Raw genomic sequence first — 23,718 nt, 5'->3', positions numbered from 1 at the left:
TAGAAACCTAATCAACATTGGGACCAGTATCAAGAAAAATCTATCCCAGTGACTCAAAATTTCTCAGAGGGGAGGCAGGAGTGTTTGCAAATGTCCTATCAGTGATGAATTAGAATGGAGAAACTGTGAAGCTTTTAAAGCACAGTCAATATTCTATTATGTTTAACATTTTTTAACTATAATTTTTATGATATGAACTATGGAAGGGGGACATTTTTCAAAAGGGAGCATGGGTTAAAACAGGTGGAAAGGGACTTCCCTGGTGGCGCAGTGGTTAAGAATCCGCCTGCCAATGCAGGGGACACGGGTTTGAGCCCTGGTCAGGAAGATCCCACATGCCGTGGAGCAACTAAGACTGTGCGCCACAACTACTGAGCCTGCGCTCTAGAGCCCGCGAGCCACAACTACTGAGCCCGCACGTCCCACCTCTGAAGCCCGCGCACCTAGGGCCCATGTTCCACAGCAAGAGAAGCCACCACAATGAGAAGCCCGCACACCGCAACGAAGAGTAACCCCCGCTCACCACAACTAGAGAAAGCCCGCGTGCAGCAACAAAGACCCAACACAGCCAAATATAAATAAATAAAATAAATAAATTTATTAAAAAAAAAAGCAGGTAGAAAATTGCTTCCCTGTAATCCTTGCAAGGTTTAGTCTACCTCTCGCCCCTCCCCTCAGCCTCTGTGCCCCTCCCACTAAGAGCCCACAATCCACAAAACCTTGCTCTTGCTCACTTTTCCTCTCCATGATATTGTAGGCCCTTTGTACGTTGTCTTTTGCAAATCCAGCAGTCACAATATGATTTATTTCCCTTTTGGTTAGGGTTCAGCAGCCTTCTAAAAGTGGGGACCCCAGACACAGACCCCTATAGGCAAAGAGGACAGTGACCCACTCTTACGAAGTAGGCAAGGAGCACCTGGAAGGCTCTCATGCACAAAACCTCCCCCCACCTCCACATCCTACTAATAAAAGCTTCATCTGAGTTACGCTGGAGGTAATGCAAATGCCCTGGGGAAAAGTTCAGCTTCATGGTCACTCACACCTTAGTAAGAATTATTTTTGAATCTTACATCATCAGGGTTTGAATGACACTTGAAAATCATTTAGAGCAAAATTCCACTCAATAAAGGATTTTAAAAAAATCATAGTCAAACTCTATTTGAATACTTACAGTAACAAAAGCTCCCTTCTTGAAAGGGTCTAACTCCACTGATGGGTATTTGGAATTATCTGTGACAGCTCATCCTTATCTTCAGCCCAACCCTGTAGAATCTGTTAAGATGGTTCTGCTACAAGTAAAGGAAATTCCTACTTAGGATGCCTTCAACAATAAGGACATTTATCTCTCAGAATAGCAAGTCCAGCAGCTGGGAGGTTTGGGGGTGGCTGACATAAGGATTCAGAAACATCGTCACGGCCCTGGTTCTCTCCATTTCTCTATTCTGTCATCTTCAGCAGGAGCTTCATTCTCAGGTTGGTAGCATGATGGTTATGGCAGGTGCAGGTTCACTTTGGACCAGAGGAAAAAGAGGAAAATATTCCCCCCGAGCGTGGAATATAAACTCTTCCCTTCACTCTGCCTGTTTCAACTTACGTCACATGCACGATAACTGTCACCAGGGGGATGCCAGGCACTCACTGACTCCACTAATCATCCAGGGTGGAAGGAATGTCGGAACTTCCACTGTAACGTCCACCACTCCTGCCTCCCAGGAACATCCACCTCAGATAGAGTTCTTCCCTCCCCCACAACTCAGAACACAGCCACAACCCTTTCCACAACATGACGGCTCATACAACATGTTTCCAAACTCTCTGGTTGCCCTTCTCTGGATATAATCTAGTTGGTCAGTTTCCTCCTAAAAAGGTGTCACCCAGAATGAAACACCATTCTAGGTAGATATAGTGAAATTATAATATTCCACGACTGGGGAGCTATCTTTTTATTAATGTAGCTTAATGTTGTAACAGCTTTCAGCAGCAACATCATACTGTTGGCTCCTTATCAATCAAGTAGTCAACCTTAACCTGTAGTTCATCTTTACAAGTTAATTGCCACGCTGGACATATAACTTGCTGCACTAGTTGAGTTGCTTTTATGGACCTCAGAGCAGAACTTAGGATCAACCCCATTGAACTAGATCAAGATAATTATGAATAATGCTTCTGTCACTCAGTGTAATAACTACCCAGCCACCTACAAATGTTATCCATCTGTAAATCTGTATTAGTTTTCTAGGGCTGCCATAACAAAATAACACAGAAGGGGTGGCTTAAACAACAGAAATCTATTTTCTCACAGCTCTGGAGGCTAACTCCAAGATCAAGATATCAGCAGGTCTGGTTTCTGGAAAGGAAATCTAAGACCAGAGTCTGGCACTCCGCTAGATAATCCTTTAAGGAGGACCATAAATAATCCAATCACCTTCTCACATTATGCTGAGATCAGTCACTTTGGAGAGGAGATTTTGACTAAATGTGGGAGAGTGTTGAAGAGAAAGATCATTCTGGAAACTGGGGCATTTCTAAGTTGAGTAAAAAGAGGAGGACTCTACTAGGGTGTTTCCACAGTCAGAGTGCGTGACTTTGGACACGAAGGTGCTGAATCAGGGAGCTGCTGAGCAGTGAACTGTCTGGAGATGGGAGGAAAAAGAGCTAGAAGGTTATCAAAAGGCAAATTCAGTTACTTCCCAATTTTACTTAGGACATGAGTAGCGGCAACTGAAATTGAGACACTGACAATTACCCTGAGTGCCCATAGCATAGATTGGCCATGCCTGTCTTCACTTCTTTGGTCTGCAATTAGCCAGGTGGGCAGTGACCACTTGGCATTTTGCCCAGGGACTTGAAGACCCATGTTTTATAGACATGATGAATGGAAAGCAATTGCTATGCTTTCTCACTCATAACCTCTTTAAAAAACATAAACACAAATATAAATAATAAATAAGTATATAGGGGTGTGCTATTAGAGCAACTACATATAAATACTAAAGAATTAAGTAGGTAGCAATAGTTAAACAAACACCTGTTTGTAATTAGCTCAGTTACTACCTGATCCTTAACTGTTCCTTCTTAGATTAAATTCCTTAATTTAAGAGGCAAAAGCCTACTCTCCAGGTGGATTTACAATTCTAGTGCCTGAAGCTTTAGGGTAACATGATGTTATTAACCCCTCTAGCCAGGTGTTTGTTTTTCCTTCTTGCTGGTTTGGGCAAGTACTCAAAAGATAGGGAAGAGTGGCTAGAGGGTCTGCAAAGGACATCTGATGCTTGAATCTCCTTTCCCACAACCAAACGCCTATTTCAAACCAATAAAACTGGCACATGGGAGTTCATCTTTGCAAGAGCTGCCTCCTCCCCAAGGAAGCCCTCTTGTCTTCAATTTCCTCAAGGAAGAAATTGTCAAGGGAGAAGAGAAGCACCATTTTTCATTCCCTGCTCTAATTTGTACTGCCTTGGTCAACATTATGTGGTTAGTATGTGCTGACATGATATCTGGGTGGGGAGAGAGCTGTGTGACCCCATTCTTTTTTTTTCTTTTGCCCCATTAATAGATGATCTTTAGCCACTTTACCAACTGACACCAAGCCTTGCCTCTGGTCTCTAATCAAAACCTTAGCAGGGTTTTACATAAACTGAAATTTACATTCAACCGTCACCATAGCAACCATCACACAGAATTAAATACAACTTTTCCCCCCTCTGATATCATCTACTTTTTTTTAAGAGCTGTTTTTCTTTTCAGTTGCTAATCTGAGCTATTCAGAAGATAACCATTAAAAATCTATTTTGAAAAACTGCATTTAAACAGACTGTAACGAGGTTCTAAAAATGGGCATTTGAAGTGGTTTCTAGACACTTAGCACCATACACTTTCTCCCTCAGTTGGTGGCTGTACATTGCTGAAGTCTCAAGGATTCGCCTCTGCACTGGAAATTGTTAAAATCAAATCAAGCCTTCGCTCATAATTGTGACAACCATCCCTTGAAAGGTGCCCCAAGATAATGACCCTGAGCTAGGGCAGAAAATTCTGCTAATTTCAAAATGGATTTGCATCATGTTTAAACAAAAATTTTTTTAAATAAAACAACATTTTGGTTTGACTATTCAATGTGAAATTGGCAAATCTCCTGAAATTTTCAGGATTCACCTGTTGACTGAAGAGGAGATATTCAATTGTGAATGTGGCTCAAGGCCATGTGGAAATATGCAAAGGTAATGGAATGTAAACTAGAGATAAAAGGATAAAATATCCCCACCCAAGAGGTCTACTTTTTTCTTATTCTAGAGTAAAATGCCACAAGAGCCCTGAGTATTTGCAGCTGTTGGAAATATATTTCAGATTTAGAAAAAGGTAAGAAAAGATACCTTTCTAAATTTTACTAAGACCAAAAAAAGATCTACTTATGACACTAACCCCAGTAAGAAATTAATGTGCACCTATCTCATTACTCCATCTCATTCCCTTGCTACTTACAGCCCCAGAAATTGGCAATTCAGTTGTACTGAAAATTGAGACAACAAAATTAACTCATTTTTCATAAGCCAAATAATTTGATCTTGTTTATTTAAAGCCAAACTATAATGTGATACTCCAATCGTTCATCAAATATTTATTGAGCACTAGATGCTAACATATGCTGAGAGCTACATCTCACAAAGATGAGTGAGACTTCATCCAAGACTTCAAGAGCTTTACTTTTCTAATTCCATCATATGGCAGATGTTTTATACCAAAATGTCACAGAAATCTTAATGTATTTTCTCTGAATGAATACTAAAGGTTGTATCTGTATACAGAAGGTGATGCCCATCCCATGGCTGTGCCCATGACCGCAGTCTGGATAGCAGAAACTAGACCAATGGCTCACTTTTACTACTAAGACCTAGCAGACCTCACCAGAGGACATTCGTTTTGAGATTTCTGAAAATGTTGTGACTTGCTCCCAGTGCAGCTCTGCCACACAGGAGATGTGGCTGAATTCTACCCTAAATGATAAAGAAGCCTCCCCCAAACACTTCTAACAGTCGGGCATTGCGGAAAGCAAGGCAGCTCATGAAGGTTCTCAGTCGTTCTTTTCCATTCAAGAGCATTGGCATAGCTGGTTAGGCAACATGAGCAGGAGGTGGGGCTATTTCCAAATAGTGGTCAAAATACCTTATATGCCTAAAAGTGAGAAATATTACATATTAAGTGAGATATGTGGGAAAAGTGCAAGACCAGGAATGGGATGCTGGTTTCATTCACATCAAGTGCCAGCTCCAGTGGATGGGGATGGATGTCTAGACCCCTGAGTGAGACCAATGCTGAGGCCAATACCAGACCAGTGAGAAAAGATGGCTTGATCTATTAAGTCTGATCTATGAGCAGGCAGGCTGCACTGTACAATATGTCCCACTGTATAAGACCATGGGAGGGGGACCTGGGCCGTGCTGGAGGAGGAATGAGGAGATGCATGCCACTGAGTTACCTAGGAAAGTGTAGGGAAATAATTAAAAAGAAGATCCCAATGCATTCAAAGACCAATGAACCTGTGTCAGCAATCTTAAGAAAAAAGTTGAGGCACAATTGGCAGAATTTAAGACAGAATGGGTACCTTCCAAATAGCTGGAAAAGGTAAGAGCCGGGCTTCCCTGGTGGCGCAGTGGTTGAGAATCCGCCTGCCGATGCAGGGGACACGGGTTTGAGCCCTGGTCTGGGAAGATCCCACATGCTGCGGAGCAACTGGGCCCGTGAGCCACAACTACTGAGCCTGCGCGTCTGGAGCCTGTGCTCCGCAACAAGAGAGGCCGCGATAGTGAGAGGCCCGCGCACCGCGATGAAGAATGGCCCCCGCTTGCCACAACTAGAGAAAGCCCTCGCACAGAAACGGAGACCCAACACAGCCATAAATAAAAAAAAAATAAAAATAAAAAAAAAGGTAAGAGCCAACTGAACACATTCCATATTAGAAAAAAATGTACCAAGAAGGGTTAAAAAATGGAAAACCTAAATATGATCACAGGAATCAGAGACCAGAACATCTGAGATGACACCCTCTGACAGATATGCCATGTTGCCAATTAACCAGACAGGCTGAGGATAAAGTTCAAATCCTTTTCTAAGAGTTGAAGAGCCTAACCAACATATGCATTGCAACCAACACAGGAGTTCCTGGCTTTTGTTTGTTTTTGCGTTTTTTAAAGGTAAGTAGGAAGATTGCAATATCCCCCAACACAGTCTCCTGGTAATGAAGCAGACGTGTGGCTTTTGTGGTCAAAGGAAGCAAAGAATGTCATTTTGAGTATCTTAAGGCTGTAGACCTACTGCTTTTGAAAAATATAAATAAATAGATCCACAAAAGCCACAAAATTCAGCTTGTGAGTTATTTATGCCTTGATTTTTCTTCAGAGTTTCTTATGACTGGTGTCGAATCTAAAACGGTCCCAGCATGGTTTTCGGGTGGTCATTCAGTGGTTATCAAACTCAAGATGCACAAACCTATCACTGGTGTGAATTAAGCAAAGAGAGAGCACCCCCAAGTCTCCCCTTTCTGTTTAGGCCCATGCAGATGGGAGGAGCAGAGGCAGCCAGGTTGTGGTTGGGCAAGAAGGGATGCTGACCCTCCGTACCTGCCTGCAGCCCCAGGGACCACTTCCAACACTGTATCGACAGCAAACTATGGGCCTCACACACCCAGCAATGGGAGTAACTGTTATCTCTTCCTCACCCTTGTTGCAGAGGGAACTGTCATACCCGACATGCTTTCTGGGGATGAAAAGTTTATTGAGCGTTTGCTACGTGCCAGGCACTGAGTTAGGTACTGGGACCATCCAGCTGGATTCATTTTGTTTTGCAGCTTTCTTTCTATCTTGGCTCATGGACAGCTGTCCTCTAATTGGTCTTCTTGCTTCAATCATAAAGGACCTCACAGTCTTTGGATCATAGAGATCTAAACATAATAGTAACTCCAGAGCAAAGAGAAAAGGTCAACAATAGGAGAAGGCCTAATATGTTCACCATGAAAAAGGACAGAAAAGCGACAAGAATGAGTCGCCAAAACTGGCTCTCTAAATCTCCATGTCTAAGGGAGGACATCTTAGAATCCAAGAGGAATCATTCAGGATATGTCACCAAAAAGTTAATAAACATGAAATTCATTTCCTCCGGGTAAGAAGGTTAACAAGAAGCTTCCAAGTTTGTTTTTTAAGAATTGAGTTGCAGGCCTATAATGAAAAAAGAGAAGTTGGGAAGGTTTGTCTACATCTCTGATCTTTTGAGGCTGATCTCAAGGACCAACACGCCCTAAGAGAGAATATAAAGCAGGATAGAGAATGGGGCTTAGGGTACAGGGAAGGGTGCCTGAGCAGCTGGGGTCTAGAGGCCCCACCTACGTACACATTAACCCCAAGAGCTCCATGTTTACCTGTTTAATACATTGGGGGTACACATAGGTTTTGTTCAGAGGACAAAAAGTTTCTGCTGCTAACAACAACAACAAAATCTAAGAAATACTCCAATAAAGTTGCAGAAGTCAGCAGGGGACAGATGGTAGAGAGCTTTGAAATGTCATATCAAGAAGTCTGGACTTTATCCTATGATCAATGGTTCCCCATTTGGGTTTTAGGAAAATCATTCTGGCAGGTTGGTGGAGGATGGGCTGGAGAGGTATGAGATGGAAACAAGAAGACCAACTGAAAGACAGCTGTCTATGAGCTCAGATAAAAAGCAAACTGTGCAATAAAACGTATACAATAATCTACTTTATAAAAAAAGTCCACATGTGTATAAATTCACACACAAAAAATCAATTAATTGAAAAAATCAAGTTACAGAATAATATGTATACCATGATTCTATTTATAGAGAAAAAAATGTCTGTGTGTATTTTATATATTCATAAAGATGGTCTGGAAAGACACACCAAACTGTTTATGGGAGTTACCTCTAAGAGAATGAGGATTTGGGGAAGCAGACAAATATTTTCATTTTTTCCTCTACAGATTTCTGATGGTTAAAATTTTTTTATATAACAAACATGCATTACCTTTACAATTTTTGAGATTTCCAAAACTTAAAAAAAAGGATTACCATAAAGTAAAAAGATATAGTTTCTGTGACAAGAAATGATCAGGGCTTAAAACCAAACCAGTAGTCATGAGGATAGAAAGCGGGGAGAAAACCCAGCAGACAGATGCTGATCAAAGAGCAGATATGAGCCCAGGGGAAGGAGGTGGCTGTGGGGAAGTGAGGGGCGATGTGTTTCCATTTATCTTCTCAGTTACATTTGCCGATAGCCCTGTGAGGTGGGCATTTTCACCTCATTTTACAGATAACGAAATGGAGTCACGGAGTATTTTGCCCCTTAACCCAGAATTGGATACCACAGCCAGGACTAGAACCCTGGCCCTCCTGACTCCACGTCTTAGACTTAACTGCCTTGGCCAACTGATTTCCTTCCTATCCAGGGCCCTCTTAACTGACTTTTCCGTGCTCAAGTTCTGATCCCATGAGGCAGTAGGGAATAAGGGAGCTAGTTCTGACAACACAGGCTGGGACATGGGGAGACTGCCAAGGCCGAGATGTGTTCCCATCCTCCCTGTTGGGTAGCAAGTCCCATATGCTGAAACTGGCCTTGAACAGAGGAATGCCCACATGCCAGCTTAGCTCATGAGGATTCTTGAGAGCACAGCCTATGTTTTCTACAGAATCTCTACTGACTCTACAGCACCTATTACAGTACCAAGTCCTCACTAAATTCACTGAGTGGGTGTTTGATAAATACATATTAATGGGAGGGCAGCAGGATCACCTGAAGCAAATATGAAACTGCATTTGATTCCTTATTTAGATCATGAGTGTTCTGAAAGCATTTTTTTTTCTGAACAATTCAGGATGTAGGCAGTCAATGCACATTTGTGACAGATAATGACTGTGACCCTACTGGGAGAGTAATTTAATCACTCTGTCGAAGCTGCTTTAGCTGCAAAGTAACTATAATATCTGCGCTCCAAGACTTCAGCCAAGCAGCCAACCAACCTTACAGCATTTACTAAGATCTCTGGGTGACCACACTGTGCTAGGCACAGTGGAGAATCCCATGGAATAATACATGGGCCCTATTCCTAAGGAATTTAAACTCTAGCTGGGGAACCCAACTGAAATTCAAGAAACGATTAGATAAATGAGTGTTACCTGTGGATGTCCTGCAAAAGAGTCCAAAGGAGTCCAGAGAGAGGAGAGACCATGCATACCACAATCTAAAGAAGACAGACGTGGGCAGTGGGGTAAAGGATAGTATCAGACAAAAACTAGGGCTTTCCCCAGCCTCTTAGGAGCATAATGGCATTTCATAATATCCATAAAAGCACCCATAGCTCTCAGGTTATTCACCCTCCATATGGAGCGGCTGCTTTGCCAGAACTATTTAATGCCTTGACCACCCTCGGTTATGCTTATGTGCAGATTTAGGAACAGATAACCCCACCCCACCCCCCCACATGCCATGGCACTTCCCCTGTTTATTCAATAGGCAACACTGGGTCTCTGCTCCTTCCAGGCAACCATCATTCCCCACCCACACCGGAGATGAGGCCTTGCACAAACACACCACCTGAGCTCTCCAGAGCACATACCACTGAGAGTAAAGGGGGGCTGGTGATAAGAATCAAAGGGCAAGAATAAGATGTCAGAAGAATTTAGCACTTGATGTTATCTCAAAAAAATACATGAGCCTATGTAAATTGACTGTAATATTTCATCAGAAAATCTGTATGTAACATGGGTTCCATTTCTCATTTAAGTAGGGTCTATATACATTTAGCTCTACACCCAACTGACACTGGAGAAAAGGCTGCCTTAAAAACAGGGCCCTGTCCCTACTGCTGCTTTTCAGCTCAGGCCCATTATCACCTCTCCCCTAAAGGATACGAGAGCCTCCTGCTCAGGCTCCAGCCTCCAGCGCTGCCCACACAGCCACCAGACCGAACTTACTGAAAAGCAATCCTGATCACGTCAGACTTGACTTTCAGCCCTTCAAGGTCTCCCCACGGCCTTCAGAGCAAAGTTTAAGCTGTTCAGAGAATTATGAGGCTTTTCAGGATCTGGTCTCCCCTCCAGCTTTCCCTAGAAAGCTCTAGACCAGTGGTTCTCAAACTTTAATGCCCATCAGAATCATACTGGGTGCTTGTAAAAAAATGCGTATTCCCAGTCCATTCCACACAGACATACATTCTGGTTCCTTAGGTAAGAGGTAGGGCCCAGGAACATAAATATTTACCAAAAATGTGGGGTTCAAACATATGGGGAACATGAATATTTATAAAAATATGAGTTTCAAAATATTTGGTTCTGCATCAAAACCAAAAATATATGGTTCTCACACAGGTGTTCTGAAGATCACATTTTGAGAACACCTGAGAAAGACACTGTAAAAATGGAACTGGAAACAAACAGTTTTTGAGAAGCCATTGAATGTAGTGGTTAAGTCTAGGGCCTTGGGAGCAAAAATGAAGCTCCCACATGCCATTGGGAAAGTAACTTAATGTTTCTGTGTCTCATCTGTGAAATGGAGATAATAATAGTATCTATATTATAGGTTAAGTTTCAATGAGATAATCATTGTAAAATGATCAGCACAGCAGTTAGCACTGTAAATGCTGTACAACTGGTGGAAGCTGTAGAGGAAAAGAGTGAAAAGCAACATCGCCCAGGTTTTTAATCTACGGTGTCTCTGGGTTGGAAGGAATTTGAGGGATTCCTTCTTCAGCATTGTTGGCAGATGTTTGGATAAACATCTTTATCTGGGGGTTTGAGGTGACCACATGCTCAATAGGGATCAGCAAGGTAGCACGACTGCTCTAGGATGCAGTCTTTAGTCTGAAGGCTTCTGATGATGGGGCTTCTGGCCACCACCTCCTGAGGCAGCCTGCTCCATTGCTTGGCCATTCCAGGTGTTGACATTCTTCCTTAAATCTAGTAGAATTCTGCTTTTCGGTTACCACTGCCCATGAATCCTAACCTGACCTTTGAAGCATCATCAAATAACACCATTCTTATTTCCACATACCAGTCCTTCAAATGTTTGAAGGTAATTTTCTTGCCTCTCCTTGATATTTTCTTCTTTAGGAAGACAATCAAGTGTAGTGGATGAAACTCTGAGTTCAGAATTCGAGGCCTGGGCTTCTGTCTCTACCCAGCTGGGTATCCTTGGGCAAGTCATTTGACAATACTGAGCCTCAGTTTCACTCTAGCCCCAATTCTATAATTCTATGATTAAACACCCCTTGGTTCGTTCCTCTATTCCTCAGGCACAGGCATGTTTCCAGATCCCTCATTGCAGCAACTGTCTTTTGCATTGCTTGACAAGGACCGACTATCAGACCCTCTTCGGGAAAATTCTGCATCCCTCCACTCTCACCAAGTGGCTTGAGTGGAAGCTGCCAAGTTTTGGGAAATCCCACTCCCCAGGCTATCAACATGGGCCAGTCATAGTTCTCCAATCCCCTTGGCCTACAGTTAGGCACCTGACCCAAGTTCAATTAGTTAGATCTTACCCTGGGATTTTAAAATTTTGGACCAGAGGGAACAAGTATCACTTCCTCTCTGGAGTTGGAACTGGAAGGAGTAAGAAGTGGCAGCTCCTACGGGTTGTAATACTCCTTCTTGGAAATGACTCATCAGAGAACGATGACAATTTGCGGACAGACATAGAAGGAGAGGTGGAGAGGTAACCCTGGAGTTCAAGTTCTTGATTCCATGTTATCTCTGAGGACCAACTACATTCCTATCTTTCCCATAGTTTAATTAATTTCTCTTTGGCCCAGGCTGGGGTTCTCTCCCTACAAACAAAAAAGTCCAGAGTAATACACTCACCTTTCTAAGCAGGCCCCAAAAAGAGAGAGCTCTGGCTCATGTGCCTCCCCATCCCTCCAACTTGTTGTGAATCTTATTTCAATACAACTGTTTTTTTGAAAAGTCAAATGCGAACTAAGGAATGTTATTTTGTGCTGGCATAAAACTGTGTCAGAAAACTGTACTCAATTCCTCTTCCATAAAAGCCAACAAGAGTTGATTCAGTCTTTGTGTGGCTTAAGACTTAGTATAGAGCTGAAATTATACTAAAACCTGTGTTAATATGATCAAATAAATTTATTTTCTTAACTTTTAGAGTTACTTTTCAAGATAAAGTCCCAATAAAAAAATTTTTGTAATGTTGACTGTGAAATTTTGGTCCCTGCTTAAGTGTATCCACTTTAACCTGACCTTTTCCTAGGATCAGTTGTCTTTGGATTACGAGGGCCTCCTAAACCTGCATGCTTGCCATTGTTCCAACTTTCATCCATTGCTCCTTGCCCTGTCCACCTCAGAAATACAGAAAAGTCCTGCTCCTCTGCTTTTCCATGTGAAAGGCCTTCAAAACTCCGTAGACAGTTTCCACAGTTCCAGTGAAACTTCCTTATAACAGATTTATTTCCTTCAACTGTTTATCTGACAGAATTTGAAATTACCCCATTCACTACAATCAGTCATTTGACAACTTATTGAGGGCCTACTACGTGTGAAGCATTGTTCTAGGCACTGGGAATACAGTAGTGAACAAAATCTCCACTTTCCTGAGGCTTACATTCTATTCAGGGGACAATAAACAAAATAATTGAATGGATGGATGAGTGGATAGATGGATGAATGGATGGATGGATGGATGGATGGATGGATGGATGGATGGATGGATATCTGTATGTGCTTCCCATTGACATAGAGAACACCTCTCAGGTAAACTGACCTATAAGGGTAGAGGAGGAGCCTCTTCTAGGACACCAATACTTCTGTTCATAAATCTTCAAGTGGCATTTACTTTTTTTGGAGGTGACAGTGCTCTGTTGACCATGCTTAGCTTGCCTTCAACTAAAACCACCAGATCTTACAAGTGCAACTCTTAAACATATATCCCTTCATCCTGCTCTTGTACAACTGCTCAATTATTTTCTTGAACCCTGAGCAGAATTTTATATTGATTCTTATTAATTTTCAACTTATCTCTAGCCTGTCCTTCCAACCAACTCACATTTAGGTGAACTAGAATGTGAAACTTCCAAATTGTGGGAACATAGTAATATATATACCTCAATATCACTGCCATATACAAACTTAAGGGAACAATCAAAATGTTCATTTTAAAATTAAGTAAAACTACGTAAAATTTTAGACAGTCCTAATCACTACTCTGAGAAAATGACAGTCCTGCCTGAAAGCCATGGTTAACTTGGACAATACATTACCATTAGATAAACAGGTGCATAATACTTGCCATAACTACAAGCCATGCCTTTTCTTCTTTTTTCCAAGATGGATGCTCAGGAAACTCGTTCTTTCCTTAATGGATGATAATAAGGAACTATCAAAGGGGCCCTCAGGAAATCACAGGTCCCCTTTATTATTCATAGGGAGCTCCCTGACTTCTGCTTCATAATGCTGGACACTCCTGGCATTAAGTAATTAACAGGACAACTGGCTGTTTAGTGGCCGTCTACCTCCAGGACACATAAACTCTGCAAGAGCAGGACTTGAGTATGACTTTTTCATCAGGTCTTCCCCGGGCCTTGCAGAGTGCCACCCCCATGGCAGGCACTCCATAAGCTCAATAAATATTTGTTGAATATAAACATAAATTAACACTCATCTCTGCCACTAACTGTGTAACACTGGGCAATTCCTCTACCCCTCTGAGTCCTACTTTGTTCATTTTAAACTACAGAGACTGCGCCAGATGATCCCAGAGTTTCCTTTTCTAATGTTAATATTCTATATTTCCATGTTGTTGACTCAATGGTTCCCTGTATCTCTTTTCCCATTAGAGATTCTAAAGCTAGCTTGTTTCCAGAGTATGGGCAAGTTTTAATCGAATGAACACCCTGGACCATGGAAGGGATTGTTATTAAAAATAACATTTAGGCTGCCCAATTACTGTATGATTATTTCAGCATTACATTTTTCCTGAAAAACTTCTAACATGAAAATGCTTTATAATCACAGTTGGAGACCTTCTCTAGCAAGAAACCAAGGCTTTGGGAGATGATATTCAGAAAGTTTTAGAAAATGAAAAGGGGGATCTGTTTCAGAACAAGTAACAGGTTGACTCTGTAAGCAGATAGGTTAGAGGGTCCCTGGAAAGAGAAACAGAAATGACTTTCTTGATTTAAGAGAAGCCATTTTGGCCTAAGCCATTTTGTGATCTAAGCCTGGCCGCAATGCTTGCCCTTGAACAGGTCTCAGTAATTGATGATCTTTTTTTTTTGGCCGGCTGCGTGGCTTACAGGATCTTAGTTCCCCAACCAGGGGTTGAACCCGAGGCCACGGCAGTGAAAGTGGGACCACTGGACCGCCAGGGAATTCCCAGTAATCTACATCTTAAGGGAACAAACCAACGCAGAAACAGAGAGAAGGCAGTCCAACAATAGTGCAATGATAAAGCAGAGTCCTAGTTCCTTCTCAAGGGATATACATAATAATATATCTTTGAGTTCTACAGGAACTAAGGCCCCCGCCCAGGTGAAGGATGGAATGATGAAGTTGACTCTCCCGACTTCAATCAACTAAAGCTTGGACTCTGTCCACCTCTGCCCCAATTCTATGCTTAATTCTCCTCTGCTCTAGCCCCTTCATGAATATGCATATACCCTTAGCTTAAAACTTCCCCAATTTTGCTGTTCAGGAAGACACTGCTTCGGGAAAGCGCCCGGAGTTCTCCTTACTTGCTGCAAGTAATAATCAATCCTTCTCTCGATCTTTGGCTAGGTTGTGTCTTCTGGCTCAACACCCACCAAGGGGTGAACCCAGTTTTCTTTTCAGGTTACAACTCCACTTGGGATGCTAATGCCATATCCTGCAACAGAAATGTTTTCCCACATTTTACACGCTCAAAAAAAAAAAAAAGAGAGTCAACAGCTAACGTTAATATTCTCCTATCTGCTAGTTTTGATGAATGTCTATCCCACTGCAAGCCTTAACAATAGCTACAGCCTCAAACATGAGCTGTATACGTAAAAGAAAACTTATTTTCGTCCAATTTAAAAGTAGAGCATTTTCATTTCATCATCAGTCTCCCCTCTATTTCCTGTGTTATCAGATGTTAGACAGTGAGCCAACAATCTGTTGTGAAACTGGCGACTTGGCAGATAAAATATGCACATTCAACCAGTATTCTTTTAAATTAAAGGCTAGTATGGGTCTAACCTTGTAAAAGTGATAAGGAAGATACACATATGCAGAAGATACAAACCCAGAAAAAAAACCTACCAAGGAATTCCCAAAACCACTAAGCCAATTCTAGAGGTCTCCTCTGATCATTTCAGATTTCTTCACTTTAATGCTCTCCTTCAAAAGGACACACCCAATTTAATTTCTGCTACTAACGATCCACATGCACCCCATGGAGTTAACCATTCAAATTATTAACTAGCCTCTGTAATGGCATACCTGGCTCTTTTCTGGGATGGGTTGTCACATCTGGTACATTTTTAAGTATGAACAGAGCAAAAAAGATGCACTCAATAGACCCTGTCTTGCTCTGAATCAGTCGGTTTCTGTTTAGACACATCCTGACTATGTGACCACAAGACAAACCTGCTCCATGGTAACAGTTGATGATCCAAAAGGCACCAGCAGCACAGGCTCCCTAAGTATACTCATGGGAAGGATATCTTTTTCTCCAACTAGGACATTCAGAATGGGCTCAAGAGTAAGGAAAATGGACAACAATCCATGGTTGCACCCACCCATCCAGTCATCCATCCATCCACCGTTTACTGGGCACAAAACACTGTCAGTAGAAACCAGTATTTTCTTTAAAAACATAAACACAGTGAAAATAAAGTAGTCTCCAAATGCTTTTTCCCCTACAGAAAAGGCAAGTTTATCAATTATTGATTTTGTTCATTTATCTGTATCGTGGAAAACCAACTTACCACTGTTTTACATCTACATTTTACCAAACTGGCTAAATTAGGAAGTTTTCTGCCCAGCCGTCTATATGACAAGGCTACCATGGTTTCAGTAACTTCTCCAATGAGCAGATAAAGAGTCATTTACAGCATAAATCATCCTATTTCCCCAGCCATCTCAGACACACTCTCAGTCATGTGAATGGCGGTGGAAACTAAATTGAAAAGCTGTCAAAACATCCTGCAAAAATAGAGAAATTAACAGACCCATTCTGTCATGCACATTTGCTCCCATTTCCCTTGCCCCCATTATCTTCCTATGAGCCCACATTCATATATCTACACGTAGACCATAATAAACAATATATATATATAAATGTTAAATACATGCATTCTTTCATTCCCACACAGATAATGGCATATTGTTATGTTCTCCTAAGACTGAACTTGGGCTAATGTCCATAAACAGAAAGCTATTATTATGTCATTTCAGGTTCTGTTTAAAATTCTGTTACAAAGGATAACTTTTTTAGTTGAAATAATACACTATACCTTGATGGGATTTTGAAAAATATCAGATTGAGAACCAGCAATGAAATGTAAGATATTTAAAATCACACGTGGTTGGAATCATGGAATTTCATGGCTGCAAAGGTCTGAGATGTCAACTTGTCCTCCTCCCAGCATTTTAATGAAGATAAGAATAGGTCCAGGGTGGCCAGGTGACTTGCCCAAGGTAGCACAGCCCGTTAGTGTCAGAGTCTGTGAAATACATCCACATTCTCTTACTTCTTGTAATAAAGACTGTAGTAACCTAAGAAGACATCAATCTAAATTCCACAAGAGTCAAATTCCATTTGACAAGAGTAAGAATATGACTCAATGATAAGTAGCTGTTCCCTCTTTTCAGGCATAGCCCACACGGAGTGAGTGATGGTACAGACATTACAGCAATAACACAAACCAACGTCACTTCCCCTTACCCAGAAAATCAATCTAATGAAGCTGAGAAAAAGGCCAAGGAGTTTGTACAAAGGAACTTAACCCGAAGCTCAAACTACTTGGATTAGCTGGTGTAAGCCCAACTCCTTCCTCTAGATCCATAAAATCCCCATGACCCCATCAGTTTTCTCTTCTAAAATCCCTGAGAACAAAAATTAACATCGTAGAAAAATTAAAACACTGGAGAAATGTCTAAAACAAAAAGTTCAAAATGTCCACCATCCACCCAAAGGCAACCACTATCAACAATTTCTTGTGTATCCTTCCAGGAAAAGAATTCATAAACCAGTATAAAAAATATATATATACACATATACACCAGCATAAATATAAATAAATATATGTAAATGCTGCTATATACATACTTTTAAAACCCTGTTGTTAATCAAAGCTGATTTTGTCTTACCTGACACTATTTCTGGAGCCTGGGAACATAGCTAAACAGCTGACAAAATATAGAAAGAGACAAAGAAAGGGGAGGAATGAGGAATAAAAGCAAGAAAGAGGAGATCAGTGAGGAAAGGAAAGAAAAAGATGAAGAGGTATTCCCTACAGACCAGCACCTGGCAGATACTCATTCAATACTTTCTGAATGACTGAGTGAATAAATGAATAAAAAACCAGGACAGGCATTTTTTAAAACACATATGACATTTAATGTATTAAACTTTTAACAGATATGGCCCCAATTCTCTGAGAAGTAAGCATCCTTCTTGATCTATACTGTCCAATGTTGTAGCCACTGGCCACACGTGGCTATTGAACATTTAAAATGTGTGCTCTATGTGTAAAATACACACCAGATTTCAAAGACTTAGCATGAGGAAAAGGATATAAAATATTTCATTAATAATTTTACATTGATTATATGTTAAAATTTTAGATATATTGGGTTAAGTAAACCAGATTATTAATTCACCTGTTTCTTTTTATTTTATTTTATTTTATTTACTGCAGCTACTAGAAAACTTTAAATTTCACATGTGGCTCACATTATACATTTTTTGGATAGTGCTGGTCTAGAACATAGATACTATTATAGCAGTGACTAAATCTGTCCTCCCTGGTCTATTGCAGCACCCAGCACAGGGCCTTGAGAATGGAAGGCTCACTGTGATATCTAGATAAGGCAATAGCAGGTCTTGAACAACAAGGCAAGAGGCCCTTCCCCCAGTCCCAGCTCTAATGGAAAAGCAGCTGTGTGAACCTGCCAGGCCTTGTTTTCCTCATCTTTAAAATGGTGATGATAATAATAATGTCTGCGTTATAGGAAAATAGCATGGACCAAATGAGATAATGTTTACAAAAGGGCTTTGAAGGGGTAAAACAGATGTCAGGTCGCTCCTAAGTTCTAGTATCCTCCTCTAGCATAGTCCCAGAAGTGAGATGCAAAAACTACAGAAACAGCAGGGTAAGAAACTAACTGATAAAATTCCTATATCTGATATTTCCATGCCAGCTTGTGTTAGAAAGTTTAGACAAAAACAGGTGCAAACTTGAGATTCTCACACTAGTGGAAACTTCAACATTCATCACTCCCTTTTCACCGCATCTCACCAACCACAGCTGACAAGGTGACTTGCAGATATTTTCCTTGAGGCGCCACAGAAAGTCTAACAACTGGACGCAGAAGGCTGCCTCTGGGTGGCTGACGAGGTTCACAGCTGTGTGAACAACCTGGGTTCACAGCTTTGTGGGAGATTCATAATCCTAGGGGGACTCTGAGGCCTCAGGGGAAAAGTTCCGTGGGCACAAACATCTATCATGGGCATTAGTCCTCGTTAAGTGTTTCAGGTGCAGCTAGGAGAAAGTATCTTGTTCTACAAGGCGGTCAGGGTACCTGGCAAGGGATATCCAAAGGACCCTTGGACATGCTGTAGCTTTTAGTGACACTGGGACAGATTTTACCATCCCAGCTGGGCATCTTCTTCTCCAAATCAAAGATTATTTCAAAAGGAAGACTGTATGAAGAAAGCATTCTTCTGCAAAGGAGGAGCCTTACGTGTGGACTAACCCACAGCGGAGAGATAGCAGACCCGACAACCCAAGGCCACGAGGCAGGATGACAGCAGAACAAAAATAGTCAATTTCAAGAGGCCCAAGGTCAGATTCTCCCCTCAGTCTCTGCAAGACACCACAGAAGCCCAGAAGCCATCAATGACTTACCACCGGCGAGGCCGCCACACCAAGGAGAGCAAGGAGGGCACGGTGACTTCCCCTTTGCTGGGAAGGTCTGTCACTCTTCCCCTCTAAGAGCTGCTGCCTGTGACGTGGAAGTGAGCTGTGACATGGCCAAGCCCTGAGCCCCTGGGAACACTGCCCCGTGACCTGCCCTGTGACAGCCCACAAGGTCTGAGTTGTTGTCAGCTCCTCTAACTGGAAAACCAAGGGACAGGGCAGCAGGCATGGAGCAGAGCTTCCAGAACATGGCTGCAGAGCATAAACCACAATGGAGGCTTTTTGAAATTCATATTCCCCAAACCAGCCGCCAAGATTCTGGTTCAGTACGTCTAGGGTGGGGCTGAGGCACCTGCATTTTAAACAAAGTGCAGGGGCAATGCCAATGCCCAGTCTGACTTGGGAACCTGTGGTCTAGAGAACTCAGGGAAGCTTCATTGTCCTTAATCCTTTCTCTTTCACAGGCTTTCTTCATGCTTCTTGTCCCCACGTGGAAGAGGAGGGTGTGGGAAAGAGGCTTAGATGTAAGCAAGGCAAAGCAGAGGAGTCTGAAGGCCCTACGTTCCAATGTGAGCTATTCCCAGTTCTCCTGCAAGTCATTTAAACTTTCTGAACCTCAGTTTTCTCATCTGTGAAGTGGGGGTAAAACCATCTACCCACTCAGGGTTGTGGGGGGAATAAACATCCATGAAGTGCCCAGTGCATGACACCATGGTAACTGTCAGAGCATTCACCTTAGTATTAGCTCTTTCCATTAGGGGAAGGAGGGGTGCAGGGCAGTTTCCCATATGAGTATCTTTGCAAGAGAAAATGTAAATGTAAATAACTGACTTAGGCATAAAGGGAAAGAAAAATAAGTAAATAAACTGCAACAACAAAAAAACCACAGTAAGGGGCCATGAATTCAGGTTACATGGGGAGGGTGGGGAGATGCACAGAGCAGGCATGCAACACGGTCTCTGGGAGCTCTACAGAGGTTGGCTGGGAGGAAATCAACAGAGATTCACAAAGATTTAGGCACAGAGCTGTGTGAAGATTTACTGCAACATTATTTTTTTTAATTGGAAATAGCCTACAGGCATTTTTTCATTTTCTTTTTTTTAACATTATGATAAACATGTATTACAGTTGACCTTTGAACAAAATGGGTTTAACTGCGCCGACAAGCTATACGCAGATTTTTTTCAGTAAAAACGATCAAGTACATGATCCGCAGTTGGCTGAATCTGCGAATGCAGAACCGCGGATACCGAGGGCCTGTGTGGGACTTGAGCATCCATAGATTTTGGTGTTCCACCTGGGTCCTGGCACCAATCCCCTGCCAATACCGAGGGATGAGTCGAAGATTTTTGCCTGCACAGGTGGGGGCCGGGGAGTCGGCGCCCCTAACCCACACGTGGTTCAAGGGTCAACAGTACTTTATTTCAGAAAAAAATGTTCCTTTTTAAATCTGGATGAAGATTTTGGAATCCATTTGACCAGCTAAAAGCACCTGTATCCCAACTGTTTTCCTTTTAAACTCCAGTTTAACATTCAGATTAGAACATTAATATCAAGAAAGGAAGGTCTCTAAATTTTCCCCATGTAAACAAAAGGCAAAATACATTATAATTGTGGGTACCATCAACACTTCTGAAGCACAAAGGGCATGAGGAAGGATTGGGGGTGCGTAAAGAGAAAACACGTATAAAGAAGCAGACAAGATCTCCAATGTAATCCCGAAAAATACTAGAAGAATTGGGTTCACTGCTTCCCTTCGCCCTCAACACAACAAACATACACACACACATGCGTGGACACACAAAATTATGAGAACTTTTTAAATAAAACTCAGTGTTACCCACCAAGTCCTCTCCCACACAGACTAACAGAATCTATTTTTATATTCCAGTGAGATTTGCAGCAAAGAATAGAGCACCAGTAAAAAGAGGAAATAATTTCTGTGCTGTACCTGGGTTTTTCTCACTTCCTTATTTTAAAATAATCACCTAACAAGTCCAAAAAATTCAGAACAATAGTACAGTCTTATATGCACTGGGTATATATCCCTGCAGACATTTTGGAACTAAACTGAACCACTTAAAAGATTCTGGGTAATTTGCCATTTAGAAAACTTATAATGATATATTACAGTGCTGGGGGGCTGGAAGAAACCTTCCAAATCATCTGGTCCAACCCCATCATTTTACAGATGAAGATCCTGGGAAATAAACTGGCTGCTCCAACACACTGAAGACTCTAATTAAAACATCTGCTCAATTTTAAGGTGGCTGACAAATTTGGAGAAAGGGGATGGGAAATAAAATAAAACCTCCAAAACATTTTTTAGTGGCATAGTAATTATGATCAACGGTCCTATTAAATGAAGAAGCAGTGAGGATCGTGACGGAAGTATACCCCCACTCCAATGTCAGGACCACTTACATCTGGAAAACTGAGAGGTTTAAAGCTGTCAGAGTGAACACATTGAATCTATGGGATGGGGACCAGGAAGAAAACTCAGGATCCCTACCCTGAAGTCTACTGGTCTAAGCATCAAACGCTGGTCTAATTTTATACCTAAACACTGGTCCAGGAGTCACCCTTATGTGATGGTGCCTTCATTTCCAGAAAAAGTAGAGATTTGAGAAAACGGTCCAGGTATAACAGAGATACATGACAATTGACATGACAAAGGAAGGGTGGCTTAGACCTTAGCTCAGTTTTCAGTGGACCCCTGACCAGCAGCATCAGTATCACCTGGTTGCTTGTTAGAAATGCAGAATCTTGGGTCCTAACCAGACCTATGGAGGCAGAATCTGCATATTGACAAGAATCCCAGGTCCTCCTGCCCACATTAAAGTTTGATAAGTATTGATACTTATTTAGATAACAGAGCAGCAAGAGAAAGTGTAATTAACTGCCTGTAACTACATTCAATCCAAGTTTCTGGAATAATTACCTCCATCACCAGCTCTACTTTCTAAAGCTTTTGATCTTCAAGCCTTATTTTAAATTTTAAATGGTCTAAAATTTAGCCTAAATTTTAAATGGTCTCAATGAATATCTTATTAAATAGTAATATTTGTTGACAAAAATTCAATTAATTATCAAGTTAAGAAGACAAAAAGGGAATTTTATCTGAGCCATACTGAGGATTATATCCCAGGAAGCAGATTCTCAGAAAACTCTGAGAACTGTTCTGCCTGTTAGAAGTTGAAGGCACAGTCATATACATTTCTGAAACAAAGGATCATACATCAAAATGACATACTGATATTTTACATAAAGTTCACCAAGGATAAATGGTCCAGGTAGGCACATACAAAGCGAGCAGCAAGTCACCATGATCCCCTACAGGGCTGGGAAAGAACACTATTCTTTTAAGAAGTTACACTGCTAGTGTCAGAAGAAAGAAAAAAAATTGATCTTTATGGTTGAGCAAGCACTCCCATCTTTGAGGAGCTCTGGTTAATGTGTAATGCAGATGCACACTGCACATTAGGGAGGCAGGGATGAGGTCCAAACAAACACAAAGAGAGAATTTTATGTTTAATTTTTTCTTATCCTGCCTTAAAATATAAATTTTATTTCATCATGTTTTCTCACAAACTATCTTAAAATTAAGAAAAAAAAATATAAATATTCTGGGCACTTTACTATTTTCAAGGGTTACATAGATTATGAATTGAAGTCTTTTTTCCTGCTATTGTCTGCTGGAGTCATAGTAGAAACATGACCAATATTTCTTCAGTTGGGAGTTAGAAACCCCAGGGAGATCTGGTGAAGGAGGAAGACTGAATTCAGAATAGAAATGTTTTCCTAGCAGAAAAAAGAGAAGCTTCAGGTAAGGGAATTTTATGATCAAAAGGTTGTGAAGGTCACATGGTCCAACCATGGTTCCAAAGCTGAATTCCTTTTACACCACACATGCAGTCTCTGCTTGCACACTCCCAGTGATGTGGAACTCATCACCTCCAAAGGCTACCCATCCTATCTTTGCATGCTCTAATTGTTAGAAAGATGCCTGAAATTTGTCTCCCTGTAGCTTTCGATAGCCCCGCAATCAGTAACTCCACAATTACTGTCCCTACCATTAGCTCATTCCCATTATCAATTTTCCATTACATTTCCCAGTGGAATTCTTTTTAACAGAGAAAGTCAAAGAAACAAGTTTCATGTATTTATTTCTCATAGGACTGGAGCAGCTTGTATAGTGGGGTGTATGAAAATTTTATTTTTTGCTTTTATTTTGTAGTGTCTTAGGAGAACCTCATGTGTACAAGAGGGATATTAAAATGAATAATCGCAAGTTGTAGAGACTGTAACCAAGGACATAAGCATACCAGAAGCCTAGTGTAGGGATAATACTGTCCTTAAACACTGTTTTAGCCCTAAACTTCCTGGGAGTCAAAGCAGGTATGAAATAGGGCAAGAAGGTGGTGCTTCAAAAATGTTTGAGACTCTCTGGCCTAGGGGACACTAGGTTATCAGCCGTGGAAAGTGTCTTAGATCAAGTCTAATCCCACCTCTTACAGAGAAGGAAACTGAAATTCAAAGAGGCTACATAAATTGCCTAATATTGGGCACCTAGTAAGCAGCAGAGCCAGGCAATAGAGTGTCGCTACTCATTTTT

General features: G+C 41.5%; 2 protein-coding genes across 2 annotated transcripts in view; both read right to left on the bottom strand.

Moving 5' to 3' along the window:
* LOC132350387 (phosphoinositide 3-kinase adapter protein 1) overlaps nucleotides 1-19,110 on the bottom strand; it is a 96,615-nt gene extending 77,505 nt beyond the window's left edge. The window contains exon 1 of the mRNA XM_059899561.1: nucleotides 19,092-19,110. The gene's annotated coding sequence lies outside the window, so the exon portion shown is untranslated. The remainder of the gene's footprint in view (nucleotides 1-19,091) is intronic.
* LOC132350389 (phosphoinositide 3-kinase adapter protein 1-like) overlaps nucleotides 1-23,718 on the bottom strand; it is a 50,670-nt gene that overhangs the window by 17,430 nt on the left and 9,522 nt on the right. The gene's annotated exons all lie outside the window — the stretch shown is intronic.

This window comes from Balaenoptera ricei, chromosome 16, assembly GCF_028023285.1.
Source record: "Balaenoptera ricei isolate mBalRic1 chromosome 16, mBalRic1.hap2, whole genome shotgun sequence".
Lineage (NCBI taxonomy): Eukaryota > Metazoa > Chordata > Mammalia > Artiodactyla > Balaenopteridae > Balaenoptera > Balaenoptera ricei.
Note: the sequence above shows the minus strand (reverse complement) of the source record. Positions and strands in the feature narration are given on the sequence as shown.